Here is a 14,352-nt window from a genome sequence, read left to right as displayed (position 1 = left end):
CGCGAATCTTCTCTTGCTAGGCCAGGAAGAGGAAGAGGACGCGCTGAGGATGTTGGAGCTGGTGCTACACAGGAAGAACACAGACCACAGAGTAACTGCCCTAACAAAAAGCAGGTGGAGATGCCTGAATAGGGGGTTAGAAGTTCTGTGTGTCTATAAGCACAGCACTCAGGAGACTGATGAGCGGAAGGCAAGCCTGAACCACTGAGAACAGACCCTAGGAGCGAGCACTTGAATACAGTGGCACACACATGAAATCCCAGCACTCTGGAGAAGAGGAGGATCAGCAGCCCAATGCCAGCTTGAGCTATCTATCAAGATCAGCCATATATCAAGTTTGAGGTGATCCTGGTTTACATGATACCCTGGAAAGAAGACAGAGTGAAAGAAGAAAGAGAAAGATCACTTGTAAGATCATGAATAAGGTAAGCCTTGGATACATACTGACATTCTATCTCCAGGTAACAAATAAAGAGAAATTAGTCTTTTGTTTGGCAATAACCTTATTCCAGGCATATTGTTATGATATGCATTCCAATAATTAAATTTGCTGATGTATATACATGGAAAACTTCACATTTTAAAATATTTTAATGAGAAAAAAGGCCTACCCAGCCACCTCTGACTCCACTGTCATGGTAGGCTCTCTATTTCCTTATCCAAAATGCAGACAAAATTGCACAACCAAGGCTTAGATACCTATGAAGACACGAGAGTTGAAAGAATACCTATCTTAGCTCTAAGGCATTCTGGACAGAAACACTGACATCAGATTACATGTAAGGAAGACGTAATAGGTTTTTTGGCTACCTCAAAGCCCTCCATCTCAGGCACTGAGTGGATGTTCTCAGGACCTCTGTAGTACACCTGAGGCCCGGCTCCTACACCAGGACCTCTGTAGTACACCTGAGGCCCAGCTCCTACACCAGGACCTCTGAAGTACACCTGAGGCCCGGCTCCTACACCAGGACCTCTGTAGTACACCTGAGGCCCGGCTCCTACACCAGGACCTCTGAAGTACACCTGAGGCCCGGCTCCTACACCAGGACCTCTGTAGTACACCTGAGGCCCGGCTCCTACACCAGGACCTCTGAAGTACACCTGAGGCCCGGCTCCTACACCAGTAGCCCCACACTGGGACAGCTCTGACTTGCTCCTTGTGGCTTTTTTTGCCGCAATTGGTAAAGACCACTGACTTCCTAATATTGCTGCAAAAACTACCAACAGGTAATGCCCATTCCCCACACAACACACACCCTGTGTTCTGTGAACCAGCTGTGGCACTAGGTGTCTGAGTTCTTCATCAGCTCATTTCTCTTTCAAGGCCCCACTGCTACAGTCCAGCAGCTTCTCTGGGTCTTTCCCAAATGATTAGCTCTGCCACTGAAGCCTTTATTATTTCAGATTTCTTTGTGTAATGGTTTAAAAAAAGTCATTCTTTTCACATTCTGGTGACAGTTACCTTTCAATTTGGCAAGCATTACATATCTTCATAACAACAGTATTAAGAGTCCAAGCATCTAGGAGGCTAAGGCAAGCTGACCAAGGTCAGCCTAAGAAGACCATCTTAAAACATGAGGCTGAGGGTGTAGTCCAGGGGGCAGAATACTTGCTTAGCATCACAAAGCCCTGGCTTTAATTCCCACTACCATAAAACAAACAAACAAAAGCCCCCACTGTTGAGTAAATATAAATATCATTCCCCCTTTATAGATGGAAGAAGCTAAAAGGTAAGGTTAACTGTAGGCATCTAAAGACACCCAGTTACTAAGCTAAGACCCAGACTCCACCCCAGCTCTATCCACCCACTGAACTGAAATCTCTCCATTTCAGAAGTCTTCTCAGCAGAGAATGAATTATGTCAGCTCATCTTTCTCATCGAACTACAACCTTTAGAGGATGCAAGACTATCTGAAGACCACACAATCCAACATCACAGTGCAAGATGGCACTCAAAACTGCCACATCCCAACAAGCTGCCAAGGGATCTACTAACTATACCCGCACCATGCACCCTCGTTGCTACAGCCAAGACTTCAGAAGAATAGCGACACCACAGTCCAGCTCAGGTACAAGACGGGGTGAGGTCCGACACATGCTGCAATGTGGATCAACCACAAAACAGGATGAATACAATAGCCACAAACAAAAGGAAAACTGTAGTACTGAACTCCACTTATGTGTAGTATATGGAATAAGAGACGAGACATAAGACACACACTGGGAGGGGAAATGAAGAGCTGTTGTTTGGTGGTCACGGAATTTCTTTTAAATTACGCAAATTTTCTAGAAGCAGTGCTCATGTCACAAACTTTCTAATGTACTTAATGCCACCAAAGGATATATTTTAGAATGGTTAGGATGGTTAAGGTTTTGTATTCTGTGTAGTAAAAAATTTATAATTAATACGTATGGCTTGTAGGCTATTTCTAGTGGATATACCATTCTAGACATCAAACCCAGACTCCACAAGCAAGAAGGCCAAAGAGAAGATCAAATTCCAATTTGAATTTTCAGAACAGAGGACATATATGACGCTGGTAAGTGAGCTCGTGGTTTGCTGGGTGTCGAGAATGAACACTGTGACACGTTAACCGCAGGAGAGGGGCTTGGTAAACCAGCACACCACCATTGAGCCCAGACATTTTCACACACTGAAGAATGAATCTAAAGAGCACTAGAATATTTGGGCAATTTACCCACATGCTCTTCAACAAGCATTTTCAGAATACCTTCAACAAACACAATCAGCTTTGAGCTGAGGGCACCTCTGACACATAACTGTACAAGGTAATATGTCAACAGAAAAGCAAACACAATGTTCTTTATCATCCTCTGGCTCTACCTTCAGAGTTTCAGAGTTTCAGAGAGAGAGAGAGAGAGAGAGAGAGAGAGAGAGAGAGAGGACAGAGAGAGAGAGAGAGAGAGAGAGAGAGAGAGAGAGTGTGTGTGTGTGTGTGTGTGTGTGTGTGTGTGTCTTGATGTCCACCCTATCCCAGGGCTCCCTCTGTCTCCAGAGGACTGTGATTACTGGAGGCTGCAATGCCTGCCCAACTTTTCTGTATGGTTCTGGGATCCAAACTCTGTGGATCACACTTGTACAGAACGGGTTTTATTCACCAAACTGCCTCTCCCCAGCCTGTAGAAGCTCTGCAGGAGCCAGACTGGTCTTCTCTAGCAATAACAGTGGTTACATTTCTTAAAGCAACAAAGTATAGCAAACTTTTATTGGTTTGTAAGCTTTTGAGCCACCCTTGTCATTTAACACAATACACGTTAGATGTCACCTGCTTGTATTGACAGTTCATCTCTTTACTGGTAATTAATATGTGGCGTCTAGGTGGATCATTTAGCCATTTCCTGGTCAAAGAAACTAAAATAGTTTTCACTTCTTTTGTTTAAAAAAAAAAAAGAAATCTAGTTTTTTGTTTTTTTTTTTTTTTTAAAGGCAAGTTTCTGTATGGACTTGTTTTTATGTACTTATATGAACACCAGGAGTCACATGGTGAAGTACACATGTGAAGACAGTCCACTTCCTTATACCCACCCCCCACCTCAATAATAGGCACAGCGTAAGCTTCTTGCACATGCTCCTCTTCTTCACTAGAGGCTGTTCATTCCATGTTTTAATAATTATATTATTTATTTACATTTCCAGTGTCCTCCCCTTGCCAGTCCCCCTCCAACAGCCTTCATTCCATCTTCTTAATGACTCGTTTTCTAGTTTACTGATTTTTAAGGTGTCTCCATTTTTTATTATATACTCAAAGAGAAGGCAAGAATCTCTTGCACTGGCTGGATGGTCCTGAATAATCCAGTCTAGGAAGGTCACTTATTGTGACATAATTAAGTCCATGCCCTTTGTATACAGATGGGAGAAGGGCTGCAAGCTGGCACAACCTCAGATCCGATCAGACTGCAATGGTCTAAACACACAAGGCAGGAGGAGAAACCTGCCCTGGCTGAGCTCTCTCAGGCACTCCAGCAGAGCTGCTGGGACCCATACTGCCTTCCCCGTTCCATACTACTGAGACTGTCCCCGTTTCCTTTTCTGAAGCCCACGTTGGGATGAAACTCAGCAATCTTCCTCCCTTGGCCTTCCAAGTGCTGGAACTGAAAACAGAATTTTACAGCAAAAGTCTCAGCAGCCCCAACAGATAAGGTTGGCCACATCCAATATACAAATTAAAGAGTAATGGTGACAAGCAAAGAAAAAGATTTATTTAGTGTGGCCACAGGAAAAAAATAAATGCACAAAAGGGTCCAGTTACCAAGCCCATCTTGGGGTATTCGGAATTAAGTAAATGTTGGTCTAGGTCACTGTCTATAAATTATTAATATTAATCACTGCTATCACCTGAGCGGACTGGTCTGGCTCCATTCACACTCTTGGATGAATGCCCTGAGGAGAGGCTGTGCTTTTCCCAGAATCCAGAGTGACTGCAAGCTTAGGAGAAGGACTTTGTCTCCTGTGCCTTGAAGATGAAAATGAAGTAGGAAGAGTCAAGCAAAAACCTGACCTGAAGGAAAGATAGACAAACAAATTAAGACAAAAATGCCATGTCTTCATCCTGCCTGTTACGTTGCCTTGTAGGCCCAGCCGAGGAGATGACAGCTGTCAGCAAAGTTGTAAGTCTCTGTTTCAGGGTTACTGCACAACCCAGCGGGTCTGCCCCTCCTCTCTCTCTGTGGTTTGTTGTTATTCTGATGTGTGTTTCATGCTACCACAGCTACATCTCTTCACTAAACCTAAAGTCACAAAAACTTTTCTGATAGTTTAATACTTTCTAAATTAATTTTTACCTATTATGAAAGACATACAAGGTATCAATTGCTTTTTTTTTTAATTTTTACTATGTGCTCTAACGTGGTATTGCATTTACTAATGTTGATTTAAAGCTTAGCTATCACCTCAACAGGAAAATAAGACTGTTTGTTCTGAGCCAATCATGAGTGTGCAGACTGGGAACACAGATTTAAGTTATCTTGAATAACAAGTTTCAGTGAAGATGTGGGTGCAGGACATTTTTATGGTCAGAGACTAAAACAAACATGTCGAAGCATTTCCCAGATGTGCTGCTAAGGACATTAGGTAGGTTGATCAATGCCAAATAAATAACATCTTCCTATGGATCTTAAACGTTCTCGAATGACAATATTAGCTCTGGGGATAGTAGAAGCAGGTGATCTGATAAGGCAATATATTCTAAAGGTTATGCCTAGTAGTTGAGAGGATGTTGGAAACCTAATCAAGGTAGGCACTTAAGAAAACTAAAATTAGGCTGGAGAGATGGCTCAGTGGTTAAGAGCACTGACTGCTCTTCCAGAGGTCCTGAGTTCAGTTCCCAGCAACCACATGGTGGCTCACAACCCTCTGTAATGGGATCCGATGCCCTCTTCTGGTGAGTCTGAAGACAGCGACAGTGTACTCATAAAAATAACATAAATAAATCTTAACAAAAAAGAAAAGATAAGAAGACCTGGCTTCATATCTGCAGTGTTCCAGGTCTACACCATGAAGTTCCAACTCGTCAATCTGCCTTATCAAATCTTCAACACAGGTGTGGTAGGGCTGGGGGAAGATTTCAGTTTATACTAGACAAATATTTTCTGAGTATCTACACTGGTCTGGGATGAAGAATAAGAGGATGAAGAAACAGGAAACAGCCGCATAAACAACCAACTCACTAAAGTGTAAGGCAACTTCAATCAACTGGTAAAGACACTCGGCAGCTGACAGCTGAGAACGGGGGACGCTCATATGTGCAAAGATGAGCAAAAGCCAGACACAAAGTACAACCTTAAAGAGAAGAGGAAACCACAAGCAGTCACAAGAGATCAAAGTAACAAGTTTGTTCAGGAAGACTGGAGCAGGAAGCCCTCTAGGCTTTCCATTAGCAGTTCATGATCCCATATGCTCACGGCTTTTAGCAGGAAGTTTGAGTGAACTATATGCTTTTTAAAAAATGAAAAAAAAAAAAAAAAGAAAAACCAGTATTCCAATGTACTCATTGCTTCACTGTAAAATGTATCTATAAAGCAAGATAACAAATCCCTCAAGAAGCCCGGCTCAGAACATGCTGTGACCCTATCCAGAAGACGCCATATTATCTCCCCAAGCTAACTTTACACCACTGCAATGGGTCAGTGCAGACCTCCAAACACAAAGGATTGCCTCCACCCTAGGTCACCTTCTGACACCAACCCCTTCCTGTAGAGATGATAAGGACCAAGACTTTACACCCAGGTCAGCTCAGCCCAGAGCCAGAGCTCAGGTGGTTTATGTTCTTTCATGAGTTACTTCCATCACCATCAACAAACACCTCTTGACCCACAGAGGTCCCTCACCTGACCACTCAACCTAAGGACCTTCCTAGTCTCAAGAACGACTGGTCTGTGCCTCCAGCAGGCCTGCTCAGTGCAGGCCTCGGACATGAACGGCTTTGTTTCTCTGCTCTCCTGATTCTATCACCTGGTGGGACCACAAACTTTCCTCTTACACAGTCTTAAAAATTACAAGTGGAACCCAAGTGGCCTGTGCCTGTAATTTCAGCATTTGGGAAATGAAAGCAGGAAGATCAAGAGTTCAAGGCCTCCTTAAGCTATGTTCAAGGCCAACCTGGACTAATGAAACACTGACTGAAAAACCTTAAGAGGTTAAGGGTGAATGGTTTTCATTCAAGAAGTACTATGTACTAATACTATGTACTAGCATGCAAGCCCAAGTTCCCGTCTCTTCCAACTGAAGGCTTCATCCTACCTCAAAACTTTACATAACATTACTTGCAAGCAAAACACCCATAAACATAATTTTAATATTTTTGAGAAAGAAAAAAGAAAAAAATCATGGTATATTCCTGTAAATTTAGCACTTGAGAGGTAGAGGTAGTTGATGGGGGTTCAGTGCCAATCTTGAACCATGGGGAGTTTGAGGCCAGCCTATGTTTCATGGTACTCTTTCTCAAAGAAACAAACAAAGGGCATTACACAAAGGGCAGGTTGAAAGAGCTACATGTCCATCACACCATCCACTATGCAAACATGTTCTATCAAGCCTTCAAAAGGTTGTGTGTGGCAATTCCATGTGACACTTGTTAGGAACTTGAAGGACAGTTCCTAAATGTCCCTCGATAACTCACAGGAAATGTGCAGCCAACACATTTGGCCCCTTTCCCACCAACCCTAACAACTCCTGAAATTCTAAGTATAGCCCACGTTTGCTCAGGGGTTATCCCACAATGAAGGGAATTTTATAATATCTAACAAAGTAAAATAATGAGCCTGTGCAGCTGAAGAATTCTCTGGATGTGGGAAGAGCAAGGTTCAATCATATATGAACCAGTTATGTGGTCCTCATAGCCACAACAGTAAAAATAATGAAGCAAAACATCCTCCAAAATAAGGAAGGTATCTGGACCAGGACACATGTTATCTTGGGCACACTGTCTATGCTCTCAGCTGTGACTCCACCCTACAATAATGCTTGCATTACGGGAAGCTGTTATCAACCTACAGTAGAAACATGTTAATCCTGACATTCCATTTCTCAGAAAGTAAAATTACTCAAGACTGATCTCACCTAGTCGATTTCCAATAAATTCTAGAATACAGTGGAAACTTTTGTATACAAATTCCTAAAATAATCACTTCAAGTCATAAGCACGAGGCATCCATCAAACATGAAATATAACAAATACCTAACAAATAGAAACTTTATGCATGGATCAAACTAAAATTAATCTGTGTGTGTGATGTGTGTCTAGGTGTGTTTTCAGGTATGGAGTGTACATCTAGAGATCAAGGTCAAATATCTTCAGCTGTTCCACATGTTACTGTTTGAGACAGGACCTTTCACTGAACAGAACTCAGCAGCTGTGCTACACTGGCTGGCCAGCAAGCCTAGGTTGCCCTGGTTCCTCCCATTCAAGACTCAGCACATGCCACTGCCCCAGGCTTCCTGGAGTCTGTACTTGCACAACAAGCACTTCCCCCGCTGTGCCATCTCCCCATCCACAAAATATACAAATTGATCTTAGCACAGAAGCTGCTTTTCATAGTAAACTTTGAGATATGGATTTGTAGATAGCACCTTCTATCATGACGGATAGAAACAAAGGTTTCAGGACAACACAATGCTGTCTTTCTTTCTCTGTGATCCTCCTCGGTATGAATTCACTGTATGTGGCTCTGAAATGTAATGTTCACACTCACAGACACTGCACTGTGTGCTCTCCCACACACAGCCCACCGCTGCTCACTCATCCCCTTTGTCCTCTGTGTTCCCCAACAAGGCCATGTGTGTCTTCTATCATGACATATATACATACATGATTCCATTCATCTACATAAAATCCAGAAACCACAAATGAGAAAAAAATATTAGTTTTTCTAAAACTGATTCAACTGGATAACTATCTCCCGTTCATTTGTTTTCCTACAAACAATATAGTTTTGTTTTTATTTATGGCTAAAATAATCCCATTATTGATTTGTTGCTATGGTTTATGAAAACAAAGGAACAAGAACAACAGAAATGTTGCACTGTAAAGGTTTGTGTGCATCAACTATCTGTAAGGACAAAACACAATCAGCTAACATAAACATACTTATGTTTCACTCTACCATAAAATTAAAAGACTATACCAGGATTATCATTGAATTCTGTGTAGCATCACCTACAAGTGAGCCACTGAGGATGAAAGTCAGAACCTCTTACTTGCCTCAATTCACAATCCCAGCAACTCTCCTCCTGACCAAAAAACAAAACAAAACAACAACAAAAAAAAAAACTTTTCATAGTCCTGTAAGAAAATTAAAAATATAACTGATACATATACTACAGAATTATGTACTAAAAACAAATTATCTTGTCAAAGTTAAGATTTCATTTTTACTATTTTGATCTCCCTGATTAAGTCTCAGATTCCATAAGCTTATTCCCCATTAGATAAAAATATTATTGATAATTTGATTCTATTAATTACTACACAGGAAAAACAAGACAAGAAGTATTCCAAACATTTTCACTATAGAAAAAGAAAATTACAATTTGTTCTTTAAGATCTGTTTACAGCTGGGCAGTGGTGGTACACGCCTTTAATCCTAGCACTTGGGAGGCAGAGGCAGGTGGATTTCTGAGTTCAAGGCCAGCTTGGTCTACAGAGTGAGTTCCAGGACAGCCAGGGCTACATAGAGAAACCCTGTCTCAAAAAACAAACAAACAAATAAAAAATCTGTTTACAAACTGGAGAAACACCATTTTGAAAACATTGGTATAAGAATTTAATAAAAAGGTTTTAAAGCCTGAAAAGAAAATCAAAATGGAAAACTTCATTATAGTCCAAACCCAAGAAAGCATCCATATCAAAATTGTGACAGGATAATGTCAGCTTGTTCATCTGATCTCGATGGCACAATGGTGGCACACCATGAAGCCTGAGAGTCAATTCGCTCATTGTTCACAGGGCTGGATATGACACAGGGCTAACTGTGGCTCAGAAAACTCCGACCATTATCCCAAACTCTTTTTGGCTCCGAGTCCATAGATCAAACACAATAAATCTAAAGCGCTAACAACCCAAACCTCTTTCCCAGGTTATTCAAGAGAATTGGCACCCAATGTCTTTTGTCTAATTCCAAAAACTGATCCTCACATCACAGGATACAGATTCATGAGCAGTGAAAATATTCAAAGGTGTAAGACGAGGTACGATGCCATACTCTTGTGGTAAGTGCACCCCATTCATAAGCAAGATTCATTTCCACTCAGACCACGAGGTCTAAACTTCAGGGCTACCTTATTAAATCCTTTATGGAACCAGGCAAAATATGCACGTCATGCATATTAAACATCAAGGAGTTAAGTAAAGAGTGAACTCTTCATTCCTCAGCTGATGATACAATATGATGACCAACAGAGACAAAAATACGTAAACCATCTCTTCCATTTTTCATTCTATAGTCCAGAGCCTCAATACAAATGACCCACACAAGCATCATGGGGGGGGGGGGGGCGCTACCCCAGCTACAATGACTAACTGCCACATCTTGACTACACCTAGAACCAGAACATAAAAGCTTTCCTAGAGTTAAATCCGAAAGTGCATCATTTTAAATACAAACTAACACTCAGCTAAAGATGAGAGATGAGCTATTAACTATCAGTGCAGTCTAGAACTTAGCAAGAAATACTGTTCAAAATGCCTATTTTCTCTCTATTCTCTGAGCTTTTCAAAACCTTGGGTGGAAAGAATATAGGATATTTACTTAATAAAAATCCTGCTGCCTGCTAGTTTATCACAGCAGTATTCCAAGGGCCATAGCAAAGAACTACTAGTTTATCCTAGAACAGTAGCTTTTGCATGGGGGGGGGGGGGGGCATCGGCACTGTTCTGTTCTATTCTGGTTGTTTGGGTGAACTGGTTGGTTATTGGTAGGTCTCACTCAGTGCCTGTGGCTCTTCCAAGCCCTTTTTCACCCAGCCCCTACCCTAAACCTCTCCCTCCCGGGGTCTGGGCTTCTGATTCACTACAATCTCTATATAACTCAGAAATTTTGGCTCTGCAGGTCTCTTGTCACACCCAGTCCCCATCAGTACCACCCTACCTCCCTACTCCAGGACGCCTGTTCCACTCTCGCTCCCTCTCCTTTCATGGTTCTGCTTACTCTGCCGTTGCGTTGCGTTCAGCTCCTCCCTCTGACTGCTTCTCCCCTATATCTACAGTAAACATCCCCCTGCTTCATCAGGGTCACTGGCCTTGCTCTGTCTTCATTTTTTCATTCAGCTGGCTGGTTTTGTTTTTAAGACAGGATTCTCACTGTGTAGATTAGCTTCAAATTTGAAGCAATCCTGCAGCCTCCGCCATCTGAATGCCTGAGTGCCACTACTCCCAGCTCTAAGAAACAAGTTTTCTTAGAAATATCTGCAGACAAATATATGATCTTCTTCATTTCTGTGTTGCTTAAAACTATTTTGTGTGATTTGGGGAAGAGCCAGGGCTGAATTACCAAATGGAAGAGGAAGCACACTGTTGGGAGTAAAGGCCTTTCCTGTCTCCCTGCCTCACGACTCTAACAAAGGGCAGAATCACAGGAGCACCACAGTTTCTTCACAATGGGCATAGATGAAAGGGGACGCTATCACTGGCCAGCTCCCCTAGGTGCTTGTCTCCTTTTTATGTGCTGAAACAAAGTAACAGAAAATAAACGTGTGGAGAAAATGCTGAACAAGGAAGTTTGGGCTGCAGAGAAAGCAAAATGTGTGATAAAGCAAGAGTGGAAACAGTCGACAAAGAAAGATAGTTTAATACATATTACACGTGGAAAATGTATACCTTGTTTTAAAACAGAAAGTACAGAGAGCTAAAAACTGCTCAAAACCAAGTTCCTGTGTCAGAATGGCACTGGGGACCACACTCTGACCACCTTCAACATTCTGACAATAAAACTTTTAAAAAGGGATACAAAATAGCACATGCTGAGGGTGTGACTCAGAGGGAGAAGACTGATCACCAGCACATATAAGGGGCCTGGGTTTGATCCACAATATCTGGGGGTGGGGCTCCGGGGCAGATACTTCTTTTAAAGATACTGATATCTGACATTTCTGAAACCATCAGAATCATGACAACTCTCTTCTGTACTACTTTGTATCTTCTTGCTTTTTCTCACTCTTCAGGGAAAGGAAAGCAAACACTGTCACTTTGTATTGTGGGTCTTATGATTCTAATGGATTTAACAGACCCTGGAGGGCAGTCTGTCTCTATACACTTGCCTTAAATACATTTACTTGAGCTCCCTAAAAAGTGGTTTCACAGCATATATAAATTACTGTTGCAAATGACATTTCCCTAGAAACAATCTATTTAAATAAAAAAGATTTATTTTATTTGTATGTATGTAAGCCTGCATGAGTTTATAAAAATGCCATGTGTATATAAGTTCCCATGGAAGACAGAAGGCATCTTGTTCCCTGAAACCGGAGCTGTATGTAGTCATGAGCCACCATATAGAGATGTTGAGAATCAAACCCAGGACCTCTGTAAGAGCAGTCAATGCTCTTAACCACTGAACCATCTCTCCAGCCCAAAGGTAGACATTTTCAAACATGTAAGCCAAGACTCATCATTTTCTGCTCAATAGCAGAAATAGATACCCAGGCATTTGGCATTCTTTTGAAGTCTGAGAACAAAGGGGAAAAGTCACAAAGAGAAGCATGTTGGCTAACTGCTGCCCTCTTGCTGGCAAGGAACCATCTTCAGATAAAGCATTTAATCCAGTTCTTCAACAATGTCTTCATCTGCAACCCATTCTGACAGTTTAAATGTCTCAAAATTACACTATGGGAGCATTTATTTAAGAGAAAATGCTATCAACAAGAGAGAGAAACATAGCTATACATTAAAAAAGAAAGGTTTGACCATAAACTTACAAATTGAACATGGAAACAAATGCCAATACGGTGGTCCCTGTATCCCTAACTCTGAAAAGTGAACACCATCCTCTTATTTACAACAATGTTTCATACGGAACAGACTATCTACTCAACTCAGCCTAGACACAAAGAAATTCAAAAAAGAAAAGAAGGATTTGGTGGTTTAGAATTTGCTTTAGAGGTCACATATTTTTAACTTAATTTTTCCTATGTGTTTGTTTACAGGGAAGGTGACAGGATGGGCCTGTGGAGGTCAGAAGCTATTATGGACCTCAGTTCTCTCCTCTACCAAGTGGGCTCAGGGACTTATCTCAGATCTTCTAGTTGATGACAAGTTCCTTTAATACTTGGGTCTTATTTAATACTTACAGGTCTTATTTGTTTCTTTGTTTTTGTTTTTTGTATTTTGTATTTTCAAGACCGGGGCTTCACTATGTAGCTCTGGATATCCTGCAAAACTCACTGTGTAGATCAGGTTGGCCTTGAACTCAAGAGTTCTACCTGCTTCTGCCTTCCCGGTGCTAGACTCAAAGGTGTGGGCTACCTTACATGTGGCTATCTTATCTTTTAATGTAAAAGAGGTAACAGAAGAAGGCTTACCTACGTCTTTTCCAAGACGAAGAAAATGTGACAGACTATGGTAGTACTATTGGAAGGCATGGGGAAGCATCTCATGATACAGATCTCCAGCTGGCCTCAAATTCCAGCAGGTTTCCCTAGTATTGAGACTACAGGCCCTACTTACTAAAATTAAATTTTACTGCAATCTTACTGCTGAAAATTTTATAAGTACAAATACCATTACACCTGTTAGGGTAAACATGTTGAAGCTTTTCTTAAAATAAGAAAATCTTATTACCAGGTCACTAAAACCTGTAAGAGTTCAAACTCCTGGGACCCAAGGTAAAAGGAAAGAAATTTGACTCCTTAAAGTTATCCTCTGACTTCCACATAAGTACCATGACACATGCTTGCACACAGGAACATATACACATAAACACACATAATAACAATGTATATACTTAAAAGAGAAAATGAAAATCTTATTGCGAAGTGTAAAACACTTGGGATATAAGAAAACAAGAAATTGATTCCAAAACCATCCTTACATTTTAGGATATATCAACAAAAGGAAAAAAACAAAAAACAGACTTTATGGTTTAAAGAGTTACGTGGGGTGCATAGAAGCAACCAGCTTCCTGGGTAAAGCAAGGCTGGCTCTACACTGCCTCGGGTAAGCCAGTGGCCTAGGACTCCAAGTGACCAGCAAAGACTGATGCGTAAGGCAGACTTGGGAGTACATTTGTGAGTGCACATAACAGAGGCTTTACTCTCATCTGCACCTTCCTTGCTTGACTTAAGTTACTGTACTGTAAACAGAAAAAGACTCCTTGAGGAAAAAGTGCCAAGGCTGACATTCTGCCTGCACTGCTACATACAGCGCCTTTCTGAGGTCAACGCATGTCAGTAGACGTGCTCTAAAAAGACTCTGGACAGATTTATGCTCAAAGCAACTGCACATGTTAGGAGACTGTATCTTTTCTCTACATTGTTTTGATTTACTGACTGAAGCTGACTATAAGCATGCCTTATAAGCACGCTTATGCTTGTAAGTGTAAACTGTATGTTCTCATATGTATATCATATGTGTATCATAGTTAATGAACTGGGGCACACCATGGTGACTGGGACTGAGGACTCTGGTAGATGAAATGTACTCACAGCAGCCTGTAAAATCCAAACCATGCACTACAACTAATCCTAGATTCTACATGTACATCTACCATCTACAACAATAAAGCATCACTTAAATACCCAGTACATTTAGCTACCTCCAGACACCATGGTAACGGCAGCCAACGGTCTATATGAGGAAGTGCTTTGCAAAGCACTGGGGAAAGTAGAAGACTCACTATCAG

The 14,352-nt window shown here is 41.5% G+C and overlaps 1 protein-coding gene and 1 long non-coding RNA gene across 18 annotated transcripts in view; one reads left to right on the top strand and one right to left on the bottom strand.

The window, feature by feature from the left end:
• Srpk2 (SRSF protein kinase 2) overlaps positions 1-14,352 on the bottom strand; it is a 185,292-nt gene that overhangs the window by 134,829 nt on the left and 36,111 nt on the right. The window lies entirely within an intron of this gene.
• Positions 104-5,078, top strand: LOC143434446 (uncharacterized). 2 transcript variants are annotated; one of them, XR_013103920.1, is made up of 4 exons: positions 104-425; positions 1,834-2,069; positions 2,423-2,540; positions 4,429-5,078. It is a non-coding gene; the product is annotated as an uncharacterized LOC143434446 (long non-coding RNA). The 2 variants fall into 2 exon arrangements; XR_013103919.1 differs by lacking the exon at positions 4,429-5,078 and having other exon boundaries at positions 107-425; positions 2,423-3,359.

The sequence above is a fragment of the Arvicanthis niloticus genome, chromosome 15 (assembly GCF_011762505.2).
Source record: "Arvicanthis niloticus isolate mArvNil1 chromosome 15, mArvNil1.pat.X, whole genome shotgun sequence".
Taxonomy (NCBI): Eukaryota; Metazoa; Chordata; class Mammalia; order Rodentia; family Muridae; genus Arvicanthis; species Arvicanthis niloticus.
This window is presented reverse-complemented; position numbering and strand designations above follow the sequence as displayed.